This window comes from Salvelinus fontinalis, chromosome 18 (genome assembly GCF_029448725.1).
Source record: "Salvelinus fontinalis isolate EN_2023a chromosome 18, ASM2944872v1, whole genome shotgun sequence".
Lineage (NCBI taxonomy): Eukaryota > Metazoa > Chordata > Actinopteri > Salmoniformes > Salmonidae > Salvelinus > Salvelinus fontinalis.
In genome coordinates, this window is record NC_074682.1 from 27760739 (window position 1) to 27780130 (window position 19392).

At 46.8% G+C, this 19392-nt stretch overlaps 1 pseudogene; it reads right to left on the reverse strand.

The window, feature by feature from the left end:
- Positions 1-132: 132 nt before the first annotated feature.
- On the reverse strand, positions 133-3006 carry LOC129816006 (uncharacterized; annotated as a pseudogene).
- Between the last annotated feature and the right edge of the window lie 16386 nt (positions 3007-19392).

Sequence of the window (19392 nt, forward strand, 5' to 3'; positions counted from 1 at the left end):
ATAAGAATTTGTTCTTTAAAGACTTGCCTAGTTAAATAAAAAAAAATAAAAAAAGTCACTGCTGTCCATACTGGACCCTCCTGAGTGACCCCTGGCTCATTCACCTTGTCTGGAACCATAGACATGTATACATCATTGGAACTTCCTCCTCTTGGTGCTCAGGGGTTGGAGATGGCTCTGATCAGAAGCCTGCAATGAATGAATGACTGAATGACAATGACTGAATGAGGTCAGGAATTGCAGCATCCAGCCATAGCCACCAGAGGTGTGAGAGATGGTTGTGATCTCACTGTCCTCCAGTGAGAGGTCAGCTCCAGCTTGGTGTGTCCAGGAAGAAGGGGGTGGGGCTGTGAAGTGGCTGCCCACCTCTAGCAGGTGTCCATGGTCACGGTGGAGCACGTTGTCGATGCGGAGGTTGATTGTGACAGAGGACACATGTCGAACTCTATGAAGGAGAGGATGCACTCGTGCTCACTGCCACAGTAGGGGAGAGATGCTGCTGGCTGTGGGTCCTCCTCCACCCTTATGATGACATGGTGTCTCAGACTGTCTGTGATGGTTGGGGGGGGGGGGGTCATCATAGACACGGCAAATGGAGTGGCTTTCGAGTGATGCTGCCCAATGCAGTTGTTTGGCATGAGCTCCACCCAGTTTTTCTCTGACTTCGTGAAATGCCCCAGCCGCAGGGTTTTCTGCACCCTGTCCCAAAACAACGCTCCCTCTGCCCTCCCTTGGCTGTGGTCACTCGCAGCATGGCTCCTCCAGGGGGTCCAGGACACCCAGGAGCTTAGCACCAGCATAGAGAATCCCAAGAACAAGTCTAGCACCTGAGCCCAGAACTGGCCCAGCCACCAGCCCCAGCCGAAGCACCTCTGGACCCCAGCAGCCCATAGAGCCAGAGCAGGCTGTTGATCTTCAGGCAGGAGCACAGCACCCACAGGAGGGCACACACCGCTGTCACACGCCTTGCAAGCAGGCACCCCCACTGGGTTATGGGATTCTTGGAAAAAAGGGTATAGGTGTGAAAGTGACTGGGTGAGAATGCCCAGGCAGAGGGTCAGGACCCAGAAGAGAGAGAGGCTCTGTAGCGCCAGAGGGAGGGCAGGGGACAGCATTGGGGAGAGCAGGTCGGCTGTCAGCAGAAGAGTTCTTCCCAACACATAGGGGCACTGCAGTGTTGGGGAGAGCAGATTTAGGTTGGCCCCTCGCAGAGCGATCAAGGCCAGGGCAACCTGTGCCCACAGCAGCGGCGGCAGAGGTAGGTTGTAGAGGGCAGTGAGAACGGGCTGTGACAGGATCCGACTTGTGCCGTACGGGTCAATGAGGAGGAGAACAGCAAGCAGAGCTCCAGTCAGCAGCAGCAGCCCATTGGCCAGGGCATCACAGAGGGGGTGGAGCATAGACAAACCACCCACCATTTCCAACACAGCCACACAGGACAGCAGCAGGAAAAATCCAGCAGAGCCGTAGACATGGCGCTCCCAGGCGAAGGCCAGCGTGCGGCTCAGGTCCTCCCACAGAAGAAGGGTTCCATTGGTATCGGTAAGGACCACGCAGGGGCCCAGGCCCAGCACACAGGGGCCTCCATTCAGGTTCTGATGTGTTATGGTGCCAAACACACCATAGCAGACAGGGAGCGCAGGCCAGAGCTTACCCTTGTCTAACAGAGTCAGCGAGAGCAAGAGAGAGTGAAATTATTATCTCAGCTAATGATACAGTAGGCCTAAGCATCATTACACTAAGATACATTAATAGACACTAAGCACTACAAAAATTGTTATTTACCATTTTTTACGTGTTGATCGATTGTTTTGTTCACGTCAGGGGATGACGCTGCCGATGACGTAGTTGTTTGTATGTCAGGAATGGATTGAGTTTGTTCCCTATCTGAAGAAAAAAGAGCACGCACATGGAAGAGGAAATGCTTAGATGTTTTGTGAACAATTATAATAAAACAAAATAAGATTGTGTTGTTAACTGCTTTATTCTTACCTGTTTGAAACTGTTCTGTCACAATGGCAGATGACAAGGAGGAGGAGTGGGACTGTTTTGCCCGTATGTTGCTTCTTAAAGGAACCATTGAGTCAATCACAAAAATGTCTTCCTCATTCTCCTCCAGTGCTCTGAGCCCTTCTTCGGTCGTGGCCTCTGTAATTGTGGGTTTAGGAGATTGGTGGGAGCTGTGATAAGTGAATGAGTTTGGATAAATAAAAATATCTGGTGTCGAGTTCACAGTTAGCTCCCTTTGTTCAGAGAGCTCTACAGTAGAATACTCAGGTTCAAGTTTGAGTCCACTGTCTTCGTTACCTATGGGAGACAAATCTATTCTAGATCTGTTACCTACGGGAGACAAATCTGTTCTAGATCTGTTACCTACGGGATACAAATCTATTCTAGATCTGTTAACTACGGGATACAAATCTATTATAGATCTTGCTATAAGTGGGATCTTGGCTTGTGAACGTACATCCTCTGACGTTTGTGAGCCAACTGGTTCTGCTGTGCTGACACTTTCTTGGGTCTGTTTTTGGGGCAAAGGAGGGAGTGGGGGCGAAGTTGGGGTCGGAGGAGTGCACATCAAGTTCCCCTGCTTTATTCTCCTCTTTTCCAGGCGCAGAAATTATAAGTGTGCTGGCAGGTGGCTTGGTCTCTTGTTTACCTATTATAACCACGTCTCCAGGTCCACTGCCATCCACAGACTCATCACTGCCATATGTGCCAATCAATGCCCTAGCTAAGTCCTCCATACTGGTCATCTTGTTTCCTGCAACCTGCATCCTGCCGGTGGGCAGAAGGATGTCTGTCCCTGGCTGTTGTATTGTGGTGAGCTTAGGGGCTGTTGTGCCCATGTTGGAGCTGGTTCTGAGGGGGTTGGAGAATGCCAGGAATGGGACATGGTCAGAGTTGCTGGATGAGGGTGCGGTAGAGGTAAGTCCTGATAATGTTACCAGGTGAGCAGTGAAGCAGTACAGCCAGCACCAGGGAGAAATAAAAGAGCCATGCCATTGCTCTTAGTATCAATCACACCCTGCCAAACATGGGAAAAATGATTGGGGTGGCAAGCTGCCAGAGGGTGTATCAGCAGGAAGGCAGAGCACTCCATTTTGGACAAAGTGGATGTGTCCAAATACCCATATGTGCATCCTAAATAGTACGCTGTTTGAGCATGCAAACATATGTAGTTTTAATAGTATTCAACATTATGGAAAACAGCTGAACAATTAGATTTTATTTTACTAGGCAAGTCAGTTATGAAAAAGTACTTATTTACAATAACGGCCTAGGAACAGAGGGTTAACTGCCTTGTTCAGGGGCAGAACGACAGATTTTTACCTTGTCAGCTCAGGGATTCGATCTAGCAACCTTTCAATTACTGGCCCAACACTAACTACTAGGCTTCCTGCCGCCCCAGATATGGGGATGCGCTACCGAAATCAACGAATAGCAGGAAACAACGTAATCGCGCATGACACATTCTCAGTATGCGGAAATGTTTTGTGATATGTGAATTTTCAAAAATCGAGTATGGTTTAAACTGCCAGGATGTTATACTCATTTCGGCTCTTCAATTAGTAGAATTCGATGCACACTTTACAGGAATCAAGGGAAGACCCAGACGCGTCGAATTGACAATGGTTTAATATTCCAACAGGGGCAGGAAAGACAGGTGAAGGCAGTCATGGGTCAGTAAAGCAGAGGTGGGGCAACGGTACCGGACGGCAGGCAGGCTTAGGGTAGGCCGAAGGTCAACAATCCAGAGGTGGGGCAAACATACAGGTCGGCAGGCAGGCAGAGGTCAACAATCCAAAGATGGGGCAAAGGTCGGCAGGCAGGGTCAGGCAGAGTGCTCGGGCAGGGTGGCTCAGTGTCAGGACAGGCAAGTGTCAAAACCTGGAGAGTAAGTAAAAGAGCAACTGGGAAAAGCAGGCGCTGAGAACAAAAAAGCTGGTTGACTAGACAAACAAGACGAACTGGCAACGGACAAACAGAGAACACAGGTATAAATACACAGGGGATAATAGGGAAGATGGGCGACACCTGGAGGGGGGTGGAGACAATCACAAGGACAGGTGAAACAGATCAGGGTGTGACAACTTTTCCACAATGCATTGGAAGAGGTGAGGTGCGAGTGATAGGCCCTAGATCTCTTCAAGTAGCCAAACAACAAAACAGGACTTGGTTTCCTGATAGCAGTGAAATGTAGGCTTATAAGTGTTTTAAAGCTACAATATGTACGTTTTTGGGTGACCCGACCAAATTCACACAGAAATTTCTGTTATAGATCTGTCATTCTCATTGAAAGCAAGTCTAAGAAGTGAGAGATCTGTTCTATGTAAGCTATTTCTATGCTTTCCGTTTTTGAGTCTTTTACATTCAGTTTTGTACACCAGCTTCAAACAGCTGAAAATAAATATTTTTGGTTATGGAAAATATATTTCACAGCGGTTTAGATGGTACAATGATTCTCTACACATTGACTGCTTGTTTTCTGACATAAACTGAAATTAGGCAAACTATTCGAATTTCAGCAACCAGGAAATGGGGGAGCGATTTCTGCATATTGCATCTTTAATGATGCATCTTTCCTACAATGGCCGAAGATCTTTCCTTAACATTATAATTATTTCACAATACTGAGAGATATTAACAGCTACGGCTGTAAATATTTAGGCAGTTTATTCTAATGCTTACCCAATAAAAAATTCTCTAAATCACTGATGTGGCACATCATTGCGCACATATTAGGCTTCACAACATGAAATATGTTGAGACAAATCACAAACAGTTGCCTATAAGTAGCAAAATAGAACAATTGATTGAACAGGAAATGTATTTCATATGATTGAAATAAGGCTATAGCCGACTGTTTATATTTTAATGTGGTCATCTCGGTTTTCATTTGAGCATCTTTTTATACATCGCTTTTTTGTATAAATTGCAAAGACATTGGCAACTTTATATTTGTAGTCAGCTTTGTTCTGAAGTTATCACAGTCACAGAGAGACGGCTAAACCATGCGATTCTATGTTAGTCGAGATATTCTGTGTGTAAAGTGACTCCAGAGGGCAAAAAAGCATGAATTTAGCTTTTGGGAAAACGGGCCCTCAATACCTAATGGCAAAGGTGCAAAAATATGAAGGAATTCAGATATGACGTCATTTGTTTTAGCACTATCCACAGATTAAACTACGGAGTGAGACATGGTTCAATGTGCCAGGAAATCAGCACAATCGAACTTGTTCTTTTTTTCCATTTGCTGCCATGGTTAGAGCGTTGGACTAGTAACCGAAAGGTTGCAAGATCGAATCCCCGAGCTGACAAGGTAAAAATCTGTCGTTCTGCCCCTGAACAAGGCAGTTAACCCACTGTTCCTAGGCCGTCATTGAAAATAAGAATTTGTTCTTAACTGACTTGCTAGTTAAATAAAGGTAAAATAACATAAAAATCTTGGAGCTAATATTATGATCATGTATAATGATGCTAATGTTGATACAAAAAAAGAGTAACTGCGAGCACTGTACAATATGACGAATTTAGCAAACAAGGCATTTGTGGGTAAGTAGATGGGGGCCTCCATCTTTATGCACCTTCGCCATTGGGAAGGTGCATTAAGATTCAAATGTAGGATAAGTCGTTTTTGTTCTCTTTAAAATGATTACAAGTATTGGATTGTAGGCTACATCTTTGAAAACAGAAGTATATCTTTTCATTTTACCCAAATTGGATTTCTGTTTTCTCATTGAAAAGTGGTTCTTGTTCTCTTGGCATTCGACAGAGCTTTTATATTAAATACTAAACCATCTTTTTATTTTTAAATGTGTTGGCACCTTTGACTGGGCATGTTGCTGTGTTATTGATTTCATCATGTTTACCGGGCCTTTTGATTTGAACATACAGTACTTTTGGTTTTGTAGGCTAGACTACCTATTTCATTATTGAATTTATGGATCAAGCCTTAGCAGTCATTCGGATCTCATTCCCAATGATTGGTGCTTTAGTTTATTATGTTGATGTCCAGCGGTTCTGAATTTGCCATGCACCCGATGGTCAACATTTTTCTGTGCAATACCCTTTTGACGTGAATATTTGAAAGGTTTTGGTGAGAACTAGGCAATTTGATTTAATTTATATACAGTACCAGTCAAAAGCTTGGACACACCTACTCATTCCAGGGTTTTGCGTTATTTCTTACTATTTTCTACATTGTAGAATAATAGTGAAGACATCAGAACTATGAAATAACACATATGGAATCATGTAGTAACCAAAAATGGTTAAATAAATCAAAATATATGTTTAATTTGAGATTCTTCAAAGTAGCCACACTTTGCCTTGATGACAGCTTTGCACACTTTTGGCATTCTCTCAACCAGCTTCATGAGCGAGTCACCTGGAATGCATTTCAATTAACATGTGTGCCTTGTTAAAAGTTCATTTGTGGAATTTCTTTACTTCTTAATGCGTTTGAGCCAATCAGTTGTGCTGTGACAAGGTAGGGGTGGTATACAGACTATAGCCCTATTTGGTAAAAAAACAAATTCATATTATGGCAAGAACAGCTCAAATAAGCAAAAAGGAACGACAGTCCTTCATTACTTTAAGACATGAAGGTCAGTCAATGCGGAAAAGTTCAATTACTTTGAAAGTTTCAAGTGCAGTCACAAAAACCATCAATCGCTATGATGAAACTGGCTCTCATGAGGACCGCCACAGGAAAGGAAAACCCAGAGTTACCTCTGCTGCAGAGGATAAGTTCATTAGAGTTAACTGTACCTCAGATTGCAGCCCAAATAAATGCTTCACAGAATTCAATAAACAGACACATATCAGACACTCCTCTATTCAGAGGAGAATCAGGCCTTCGTGGTCGAATTGCTGCAAAGAAACCACTACTAAAGGACACCAATAAGAAGAAGAGACTTGCTTGGGTCAAGAAACACGAGACCGGTGGAAATCTGTCCTTTGGTCTGATGAGTCCAAATTTGCTGTCGTCAAGGCAAAGGGTGGCTACTTTGAAGAATCTCAAACATAAAATACATTTGGATTTGTTTAACACAAAATAGCAAAAATAAAGAAAAACCCTTGAACGAGTAGATGTCCAAACTTTTGACTGGTACTGTATGTTACAGCACTTTGGATTCACTTTTAAAAAATGATGTTGAAATGGAACCAAATTATCTGTTTCTGTTTTCAGTCCTTTTAAATAGGATAGATGAGCTACATTGGTTATGGTATAGGTTGAATATGATAGTCTACCTATAACCAGCCTGAGGAGGCCTATAACTCAATTCCTATTTTATTCAGAGTATTATCAGGATGGTTAATACGATGCGTATCTGTTGAATTTGGAAAAATCCACCCCCGCCCAACTACTCAGCCAGTCAGGAGCCGCTTCTGCGTGGTGGTCGTTACATACACATTGACTGTAGTACTCACTCTGGACTCTGGGAAAACATTGGACCACTGCTACTCAACTTTTCGAAATTCCTACAAGGCCCTCCCCCGCCCTCCCTTAAGCAAATCTGATTGCGACTCCATTTTGTTCCTCCCTTCCTATAGGCAGAAACTCAAACAGGAAGTACCCGTGCTAAGGTCTATTCAACGCTGGTCTGACCAATCAGAATCCATGCTTCAAGATTGTTTTGATCACGCAGACTGGGATATGTTCCAGGTAGCCTCTGAGAATAACATCGATGAATACACGGATACGGTGACAGAGTCCATCAGGAAGTGTATAGGAGATGTTGTACCCACTGTGACTATTAAAACCTATCCAAACCAGAAACCATGGATAGATGTCAGCATTTGTGTGAAAGTGAAAGTGCGAACCATCACATTTAACCATGGCAATGTGACTGGGAATATGTCCGAATACAAACAGTGTAGTTATTACCCCCGTAAGGCAATCACAGACTACAAATGGAAAACTAGACACATTGTGGACACCAACGTCTAGCTTCCGGACAAGCTAAACACCTTCTTCGCCCGCTTTGAGGATAACACAGTGCCACAGACGTGGCCCGCTACCAAGGACTGTGGGCTCTCCTTCTCCGTGGCCGACATGAGTAAAACATTTAAGCGTGTTAACCCTCGCAGGGCTGCCGGCCCAGACGGCATCCCTAGCCGCGTCCTCAGAGCATGCGCAGACCAGTTGCCTGGAGTGTTTACAGACAAATTCAATCTCTCCCTATCCCAGTCTGCTGTCCCCACTTGCTTCAAGATATTCACCATTGTTCCTGTACTCAAGACAAGCAAAGGTAACTGAACTAAATGACTATCGCCACGTAGCACTCACTTCTGTCATCATGAAGTGCTTTGAGAGGCTAGTTAAGGATCATATCACCTCTACCTTACCTAACACCCTAGACCCACTTCAATTTGCTTACCGCCCCAATAGATCTACAGTTGATGCAATCGCCATCGCACTGCACACCGCCCTATCCCATCTGGACAAGAGGAATACCTATGTAAGAATGCTGTCCATTGGCTATAGCTCAGCATTCAACACCATAGTACCCTCCAAGCTCATCATTAAGCACGGCGCCCTGGTCTGAACCACCCCTGTGCAACTGGGTCCTGGACTTCCTGACGGGCCGCCCCCCAGGTGGTGAAGGTAGGAAACATTACCTCCACTTTGCTGATCTTCAACACAGAGGCCCCACAAGGGTGCGTGCTCAGCCCCTTCCTGTACTTCCTGTTCACCCATGATTACATGGCCACGCACGCCTCCAACTCAATCTTCAAGTTTGCAGACGACACAACAGTCTGATTACCAACAATAACGAGACAGCCTACAGGAAGGAGGGGAGGACCCTGGGAGAGTGGTGCCAGGAAGAATAACCTCTCACTCAACGTCAACAAACAAATAAGCTGATAGTGGACTTCAGGAAACAGCAGAGGAGGTTGAAGAAATGTGTCTTGGCCCCTTAAACCCTCACAAAACCCTCACAAACTTTTAGAGGTGCATAATAGAGAGCATCCTGTTGGGCTGTATCACCACCTGGTACGGAAACTGTACCGCCCACAACCGCAGGGCTCTCCAGAGGGTGGTGTGGTCTGCCCAACGCATCACCGGGGGCAAACTACCTGCCCTCCAGGACACCTACAGCACCCGATGTCACAGGAAGGCCAAAAAACATCATCAAGGACATTAACCACCCAAGCCATAGCCTATTTACCCCCACTATCATCGAGTAGGCAAGGTCAGTACAGGTGCATCAAAGCTGGGAGCGATAGACTGAAAAACAGCTTCTCTCAAGGCCATCAGACTGTTAAATAGCCATCACTAGCCGGCTTCCATCCGATTACGTAACGATAGTTACCGGAGTTGGAACTCCAGTTTCATGAGTGGAGTGGAGTGGAGCCCCATAGGGGAGCTCTGTTCCTAGGGGTTCACCATGCTGCCTAAGCAGCAACTAACCTGAGAGAAAATTATGCACACACCTGTAGCCAATGGGAGCACAGGTGTCCCTATATAAGGGGACGCTTCCCCTCAATTAGTCTCCCAAAAAAATATCTTCAGCCAGACTGGGGGTTGGCAGGGCCTTAAGTCCTATGGGGCTTCATAGAACTGGAGCTACAACTCCGGTAATTATCGTTCTATATCGTGGAGCTCCACCCCATAGGGGAGCTCTGCTCCTAGTGGTTTAAGGCGGAGCGCAACTCTCCAAAATGTACTCCCTGCCGAACCTATTACTTCCCACCAAGTGAAAAGGTCGGCCCAGCCATGGCTGCTACCAAGTCCCACAGTAATTTGACAGACTGTGTCACAATATACTGTGTCCACAGTACAATCCGCACCACTTAGTTCAGAGACATAGTCAATGGCTAGTGGGCAGATAAAGAGAATATGAGCCATACTAATCTGAACCAGCAGATAGATGATGCTTCAATATCCTGTCAATATTCAATGATTGGGCCTCCCGGGTGGAGCAGTGGTCTAGGGCACTGCATCGCAGTGCTAACTGCGCCACCAGAGTCTCTGGGTTCGCCCCCAGGCTCTGTCGCAGCCGGCCGCGACCGGGAGGTCCGTGGGGCGACGCACAATTGGGCTAGCGTCGTCCGGGTTAGGGAGGGTTTGGCCGGTAGGGATTTCCTTGTCTCATCGCGCTCCAGCGACTCCTGTGGCGGGCTGGGCGCAGTGCGCGCTAACCAAGGGGGCCAGGTGCACGGTGTTTCCTCCGACACATTGGTGCGGCTGGCTTCCGGGTTGGAGGCGCGCTGTGTTAAAGAAGCAGTGCGGCTTGGTTGGGTTGTGCCTCGGAGGACGCATGGCTTTCGACCTTCGTCTCTCCCGAGCCCGTACGGGAGTTGTAGCGATGAGACAAGATAGTAATTACTAGCGATTGGATACCACGAAAATTGGGGAGAAAAGGGGATAACATTTTTTGTTTTTTTTATTTAAAAAAATAAATATTCAATGATTGGTCTCATAGCACTGTAATACTAGTTACAGAAACTATTTCCCTCATCCTTCCGCCCAAATATAGTCATATGGGCAGGTTAGAATACATGACCTTTACTGTACTGATCCCTCAGTCAGGAGTCATGTCACTGTAACGGTCGTCGTATGAAGAAGGTGTGTACCAAAGCGCAGCGTGGGAAGTGTTCTGTCACGCCATGACCTTAGTTCCTATTTTATGTCTCTATTTTGGTTTGGTCAGGGCGTGAGTTGGGGTGGGCATTCTATGTCTGGTGTTCTATGTTGTCTATTTCTTTGTGTTTGGCCGTGTGTGGTTCTCAATCAGAGGCAGCTGTCTATCGTTGTCTCTGATTGAGAACCATACTTAGGTAGCCTGTTTCCACCTGTGTTTGTGGGTAGTTGTTTTCTGTGTTGTGTGTTTTCACCATACAGAACTGTTTTGTTTGTTCGTTCGTGCTCTTTGTTATTTTGTTCAGTGTTCAGTTGATTTATGAAAATACATATTATGGACACTTACCACGCAGCGTATTGGTCCGATCCTTCCTCCTCATCTTCCCAGGACGAGAATCGTTACATGTTCATGATTATTTATTTAAAAAACTGAACACTGAGACAAAATAACAAAATGTAACAACACAAAACAGTTCTGCCGGAGTCCGCACCTTTGCGGCCGGAGTCCGCAAAGGTGCGGACTCCGGCCGCAGAACCTGAACCCATAGGGGAGGGTCTGGGTGGGCATTTCTCCGCGGTGGCGGCTCTGGTGAGGGACGTAGACCGCCGACCCCTCGCCGCCGACCCCGGACTAGGGACCCTCGTAGCGGGCCCCGGACTGGGAACCCTCGTTGTGGGGGCCGGACTGGGCACCCTTGTAGCGGGCCCCGGACTGGGGACCCTTGTTGGAAGCTCCGGACTGAAGGGCGCCTCTGGAATCTCCGGACTGAAGGGCGCCTCTGGAAACTCCGGACTGAAGGGCGCCTCTGGAAACTCCAGACTGAAGGGCGCCTCTGGAAGCTCCAGACTGAAGGGCGCCTCTGGAAGCTCCGGACTGAAGGGCGCCTCTGGAAGCTCCGGACTGAAGGGCGCCTCTGGAAGCTCTGGACTGAAGGGCGCCTCTTGAAGCTCCGGACTGAAGGGCGCCTCTGGAGGCTCAGGGCTGGAGGCCTTCTCTGGAGGCTCCGGGCTGGAGGCCGTCTCTGGAGGCTCCGGACTGGAGACCCCGTTGGAGGCTTCGTGCCATGTCTCACCCCTGGAGACTTCTTGCCATGGATCATCACTGGAGGCTTTGTGCCATGGATCACCACTGGAGGCTTCTTGCCATGGATCATCACTGGAGGCTTCTTGCCATGGATCATCACTGGAGGCTTCTTGCCATGGATCATCACTGGAGGCTTTTTGCCATGGATCTTCACTGGAGGCTTCGTGCCATGGATCACCACTGTAGGCTTCTTGCCATGGATCATCACTGGAGTGGAGAGACACACAGGAGGCCTTGCTCTGGGAGCAGGCATAGGACTCACCCGGTTGGGGAGACATGCAGAAGGATTAGTTCTTAGCACAGGCACAGGACTCACCAGGCTGGGGAGACATGCAGGAGGCCTCTTCCTTGGCCGAGGCACCGGATACACTGGGCCGTGGAGGCGCACTGGCGGTCTTGAGCGCAGAGCTAGCACAACTCGTCCTGGCTGGATACCCCCTGTAGCCCGGCAAGTGTGGGGAGCTGGAACAGGCCGCCCTGGGCTGGCGAACCGGGGACACTGTGCGTAGGGCTGGCGCAGGATAACCCGAGCCGAGGAGACGCACTGGAGACCAGATGAGCTGAGCCGGCACCATCCCTCCTGGCTCGATGCCCACTCTAGCCCGGCCGATGCGAGGGGCTGCGATGTAGCGTACCGGCTGTGAACATGCACTGGAGACACCGTGCGCTCCACCGCATAACACAGTGCCTGACCAGTACGACGCTCCACCCGGTAAGCACGGGGAGTTGGCTCAGGTCTACAATCTGACTGAGACAAACTCCTCGTGTGCCCCCCCCCAAAAAAATGGGGGGCTGCCTCTCGTGCCTGCTCCGCTGTGCCACCTCCTCAGAACGGCGATGTTCTCTCGTCTGTCCCCAGGGTCCCTTGCCTTCCAGGATTTCCTCCCATGTCCAACTCTCCAGGTAACCACACTGCTTGGTACTCTTTTGGTGGGTAGTTCTGTAACGGTCGTCGTATGAAGAAGGTGTGGACCAAAGCGCAGCGTGGGAAGTGTTCATGATTATTTATTTAAAAAATTAAACACTGAGACAAAATAACAAAATGTAACAACACGAAACAGTTCTGTCTGGTGAAGACACAAAACAGAAAACAACTACCCACTAAAACCATGTGGGAAAAAGCTACCTAAGTATGGTTCTCAATCAGAGACAACGATAGACAGCTGCCTCTGATTGAGAACCATACCCAGCCAAACAACAAAGAAATGCAAAACATAGAAAATGAACATAGAATGCCCACCCAAATCACACCCTGACCAAACCAAAATAGAGACATAAAAAGATCTCTACGGTCAGTGAATAACAGTAAAAAGCGGACCTGAAGGAAACTAGTCCATAGGTCCTGCATTTTTTTCACTTAGTTCAAGTCCTCCAATCAGCTATGCTGAGTACAGACTGAACCATGGTCATGCTGATTTCTCAGTAAATCCGCCACACTCAATCTAGAGGCCAAGCCAATGATTTGTGGACAGATAGACAGAACATGGGCCTAGCAGATGATACAGATGATAGCCAGCAGCATACCACCCTGCATACCACTACTGGCTTGCTTCTGAAGCTAAGCAGGGTTGGTCCTGGTCAGTCCCTGGATGGGAGACCAGATGCTGCTGGAAGTGGTGTTGGAGGGCCAGTAGGAGGCACTCTTTCCTCTGGTCTAAAAATATCCCAATGCCCCAGGGCAGTGATTGGGGACACTGCCCTGTGTAGGGTGCCGTCTTTCGGATGGGACGTTAAACGGGTGTCCTGACTCTCTGAGGTCATTAAAGATCCCACGGCACTTATCGTAAGAGTAGGGGTGTTAACCCCGGTGTCCTGGCTAAATTCCCAATCTGGCCCTCTTACCATCATGGTCACCTAATAACCCCCAGTTTACAATTGGCTCATTCATCCCCCTCCTCTCCCCTGTAACTATTCCCCAGGTCGTTGCTGCAAATGAGAACGTGTTCTCAGTCAACTTACCTGGTAAAATAACGGTAAAATAAATAATAAATAAATACCTCAATATCCCATCAATATTCAATGACCCGTCTAATAGTAGTGTAATACAAGTTACAGAACTATTTTCCTCATTCTTCCGCCCCAACACAGTGATACACTGGTGGGCGGGTCAAAAAACACATGTTCTCTACTGTACTGAATAACAGTCAGGAGACATGTGACATATGTCTCTCTCTCAATAGAAAAGAGCGGGCCTAATCGGAACCATGCCCAATGGCCCTTTATCTTTTCCTCCTGGTTCAAGTCCTTCCATCAGCCACGCTGAGTACAGACTGAGCCAGAGAGTTAGAAAACATATCCGAAAGGTAGAAATTGATAAAAGGAGACGGTGACGACCATGACACCACTGCACAGATATCCTCTACTCCTGTTCCTCTGAAAAGGGCAGTAGATCCCGCTATTCCATGAGTGGAGTGGGCTCTTACACCCTGAGGCAATGGCTGCCCTGCCGCCTCATAAGCCATCTCAATGTCTTCACAAAGCCGGTGAGACAGCCGCTGTTTAAAAAGTGGTCTACCAAGTGTACTCGCACCGTGGCACACAAACAGCTGAGGCGATGACCTAATCGCCGCTGGACACTCCACGTAGCGCTCCAAGGGGCGCACTGGGCACAAGCGATGAGCCTCTCCTCTTTCCGCTCCACATGGGGAGGGGGGAGAAAGCCCACAGCTCAACGGTCTGTGACCTATATGAGCGCTTAATAACCTTCGGCATAAATGCCGGGATAGGACGTAACACCGCCCTGCTCAGATCACCATTAATGGCCTGGCAGTCGGTTCTCGTAGAAAGAGAGCACAAATCACTGACCCGCTTAGCTGTACTCAAAGCGAGCAACAGTGCCGTCTTCAGAGATAACATCTTGAGGGAGATTTGATTCAATGGTTCGAAAGGCGTCTCACAGAGCGCCTTGAGTACCATGGCCAAATCCCACTGAGGAGGCGTGACTCTAGGCATCGGCCTAAGCCGCCGCATTCCCAATAGGAACAGTTTCACTGTCTCTGCCAAACCCCTCACGACAAGCTGAAATCGCATCTGCAAACACCTTAATGGTGGCGGGTGAACGCTGCTTGTCAAACATGAACTGTTGGAAAGAGAGCACACTCTCGATCTGACAGCACACGGGGTCCATATTTTCTGTGGCGCACCATTGTGAAAATGCGTTACATTTGCTGGCATACGTTCTGAATGTGGAACTGGCACGTGAGCCCTGTATGGTTCTGATTACTGAATCAGATAACCCACAACACTCTAACCTGTCCCTCTCAGGAGCCAGACCATCAGTGTTTGGCCGATTATGGGCAATTGCCATATCATGCCTCCCGCCTGAGACACTGCGTCCCATCGATGTAGAATGGGCTATGGTGGTGAAACGAGCATCTGAAACATCTCTGCAAACCAAGGATGATTGACAGCCCGCATATTCTCACATGGGCTAGCAGTGGGAGAATGCAGGACAGCGCTGGAAATGCGTACAGGAGAACCTTCGGCCATGGCTGGTGCGCAAAAGCATCCGTCCCTAGTGGCGGTTCATCCTGGGCTCGAAGAGAGAACCAGAGGGGGCAATGCGAGTCCACGCCTGATGTGAGTAGGTCCACCTCGGCTCTCCCGAACCGTTCTCATATTTGAAGAACAATGTCGGGGTGCAGATGCCATTCGGCATCTCGGGGACCCCCTCAAGACATGAGGTCTGGTCCGACGTTCTGATAGCCTGGAATATGTGCTGCTTTCAATGAACTAAGGTGCTTGGGAGCCCACAGCCACAATTCCTCTGCCAGCCGGTGGAGTGCAGGAGACCTGACTCCTCCTTGGCAATTTATGTAGGCTACTGTGGTTCGGTTGTCCGACCAGACCAGAACGTCGTGACGCCGCAGGGTAGGCGCGAAGTGTGTCAGAACGAGTAGAACTGTCTCCAACTCTAGTAGGTTGATGTGACGTCCCGAGGGAGGCCACACAACTCCGATCGCCCAAGTCTGACATGTCCTTCCCCATCCAGTCAGACAAGCGTCTGTAAATACTGGAGTGTAGGAGGACACTCTGCCTATTGGGCCCCTTGCGTCAGAATGCACGGGTCTCTCCAATAGTTCAGGTCTGCTCTGAGCGAGAGGAGAATCACCAACAACTGACAACAATGCCGCACTGGGTTTAGTCGTAGTTGGGCGAACCATCGCTGTGTTTTGTGCATGTGCAGAAGTCCCATCGGAACCACGGAGTGGGCAGACGACATGAGACCCAAGAGTGTCAATGCGCCCGTCATTATGTTATTCGGAAGAAACCTTCGTAGGGTCAGCAACAGGGCAGCCTCCCGAGGATCCGAAATTCGAGCCTTCATAGTCACAGTATCTAGCTGCAATCCCAGGTAGACAATCCGATGACTAGGCCAAGGTGTGCTCTTTTCCAAATTCACAGCAAACCCCAGAATCGTGAGATGAATCACCGTCTGTGTCGTGTGTTATCGTCAGCTCTGTTGATGGGGTGAGAACCAGTAGGTCATCTAGGTAGGCCAAGACCATTATCCACTGACGACTCAACGGTTCAATTGCCGCCTCTACACATTTGGAAAAGGTGTGAGGTGCCAGGGCGAACCCGAATAGCATTCTCACATACTCGTACGCCACCCCTTGGAAGGCGAAACGCAGAAACTTCCTGTGACACGGATGCACCAGATCCGTACCGGATTTAGGGGACACAGTGAACAGTTGGCAGTTGGGGCCAATTTCATCGTAAAATGTTTCCTTGGTGTAAAATGCAGTCTGTGAACAAATTTAAATATATAAGCTCATGGTTCAGATTACGGGATACCAAGGTCATATTTTTCCATATTCTGTTCCAGTTAAAAGGTTGTTCATATATACTTACATCTGTGGACTATACTTTTTTAATGGCTAGCTCAGAATATAAGCTTTCCAAAAGTTGTTTATATATTTTAAAGATCAGTCCTTGTTGATTTTTTTAAATTACCCATCTACACACAGTACCCCATAATGATAAAGTGAAGACAATTTCTTAGACATTTTTACTAATTTATTGAAAAATAAATACAGAAATATCTCATTTGCATAAGTATTCACACCCATGAATCAATACTTTGTAGAAGCACCGTTTCACGAGAATTTTCAATCCCAATGATAATAACTGACAATCAGTAGCTCTGACCAATCCCCGAGATCTATAAGACCATGAGTTTAATAATAATTAGTCAAAGACTAAAAGATAGTACAGTTTATTCAAAGAACGTTCTAAAGTCCATTATACAAAGACATCCATTTTATAGCTGCGCACATACTTCCACACAAACAGTAGGTATCCTACGCACATACTTCCACACAAACAGTAGGTGAGTTTTATCCTTCTCCATGGTTCTCACCACTGTATTACTACCCAGCCGACAGTTCCATTCCCCCGAGATTAGGGAAGCCTTGAGAAGTACTCCCTATGCTATCATAGGTTCCTCAGAGGCCTAGCCAGGTAGGTCCAAACACAGTTTTAATTGTTCTTCTGTATTTTACTAGACACAAGTTCAAATCCTAAGCTATGCCTTGCTCAGACAGTCTGTGTTTTTCCACTATACAGATACATTGTTTAACCTAATTCCGACTAAAACTACACACATCATCAGATTATAATTTTATGATTCTAATCAATTTCATACAGTTATAAGGTTTCAGAGTGGAATTATTTTATCATTATCTTTCACATATACATTATTTTATCACACCGTTGGCAGCAATTACAGCTGTGAGTCTTTCTGGATAAATCTCGACGAGCATTCCACGCCTAGATTGTGCAACATTTTCCCATTATTCTTTAAAAATTCTTCAAGCTCTATCAAATTGGTTGTTGTGTCACACACTGATCTGTTTCACCTGTCTTTGTGATTGTCTCCACCCCCCTCCAGGTGTTGCCGATCTTCCCCATTATGCCCAGTGTATTTATACCTGTGTTCTCTGTTTGTCTTGTGAAACCTAGCAGCGTTTGTTCCCCTGCGGCTGGCTGGTCTTGCGACTGTTTTCTAGTCCTTCTCTTTTTTACCAGTCTGCCTGCTGTTCTAGACCCCTGCCTGCCCTGACCCTGCCTGCCGTTCTGGACCTTTTGCACCCTCTCTGAATTACTGACCTCTGCCTGCCTTTGCTCTGTAGTTTGCCTGCCCTGTACTAGAAATAAACATTTGTTTCTTTGGCACTGTCTGCATCTGGGTCATACCTGAAACCTGACATGTTGACCATTGCTAGACAACCATTTTCAGGTCTTGCCATATATTTTCAAGCAGATTTAAGTCAAAACTGTAACTCAGCCACTCCGGAACATTCACTGTATTCTTGGTAAGCAACTCGTGTAGATTTGGCCTTGTGTTTTAGGTTATTGTCCTGCTGAAAGGTGAATTCCTCTCCCAGTGTCTGGTGGAAAGCAGACTGAACCAGATTCTCTAAGATTTTGACTGTGCTTAGCTCTATTCTGTTTCTTTTTATCCTGTAAAAACTCCAGTCCTTAACAATTGCAAGCATACCCATAACGTATCCACCGTTATGCTTGAAAATATGGAGAGTGGTACTCTTTGTTGTATTCGATTTGCCACAAACATAACACTTTGTATTCAGGACAAAAAGGGAATTGCTTTGACACACTTTTGAATACCATTACTTTAGTGCCTTGCAAACAGAATGCATGTTTTGTAATCATATTATTCTGCACAGGCTTCCTCCTTTTCACTGTCAATTAGGTCAGTATTATGGAGTAACTACAATGTTGTTGATCCACCCTCAGGTGTCTCCTATCACAACCATTAAACTAACTGTTTTAAAGTACTATTGGCCTCATGGTGAAATCCCTGAGCGGTATCCTTCCTCTCCGGCAACTGGGTTAGTAATGACGCCTGTATCTTTGTAGTGTCTGGGTGTATTGATACACCATCCAAAGTGAAATTAGTAACTTCACCATGCAAAGGTATATTCAATGTCTGCCTTTTTTTAACCAATCTACCGATTGTCAGGACCCGGTTACGAACTCGGGTCTCCGGTGTGAGAAACAGTCACTTAGCAAACTGAGCCACTAATAGTCGGCAGAACCCAGAAGATGAGGCAGACACAGCAGTACTTGAGACGGTGTTTTAATAAAGTAAAAAAGTTCTTCAGGCAAAAATATAAATCCACAACGTCAAAAGTAATTCCAAGAGAAAAAGGTAATCCTCCAAGTCAAAAGGTAAATCCACAAGGTGGTAGATACAGCAGAAAAAAAGCCTCAAAAGATAATCAAAAATAAATAAACTAGAACAAAAACAGAGTACCACAAGAGAGTCCAACTGGAGCAACAACTGTTCACAGCATCGCTAGGGCTGGGAGCTAACATTCAAACACAGAGCAAAGAACTGAGGAAAACTAAGGGTTTAAATACGTTCAAGGGAAACGAGGCACAGGTGCAAATAATAACTGGAAACAAGGGAAATCAAAAGGGTCAAAAAAGCACAATTGGGGCATCTAGTGGCCAAAACCGGAACAATCCTGGCCAAATCGTGACACCAATAGGTGCCTTTCTTTGCGAGGCATTGGAAAACCTCCCTGATCTTTGGTTGAATCTGTCTGAAATTCACTGCTCAACTGAGGAACCTTACAATTAATTATATGTTTGGGGTACAGAGATAAGGTAGTCATTCAAAAATCACATTAAACACTTATTTCACACAGAGTGAGTACATGCAACTTACTTTGACTTGTTAAGCATA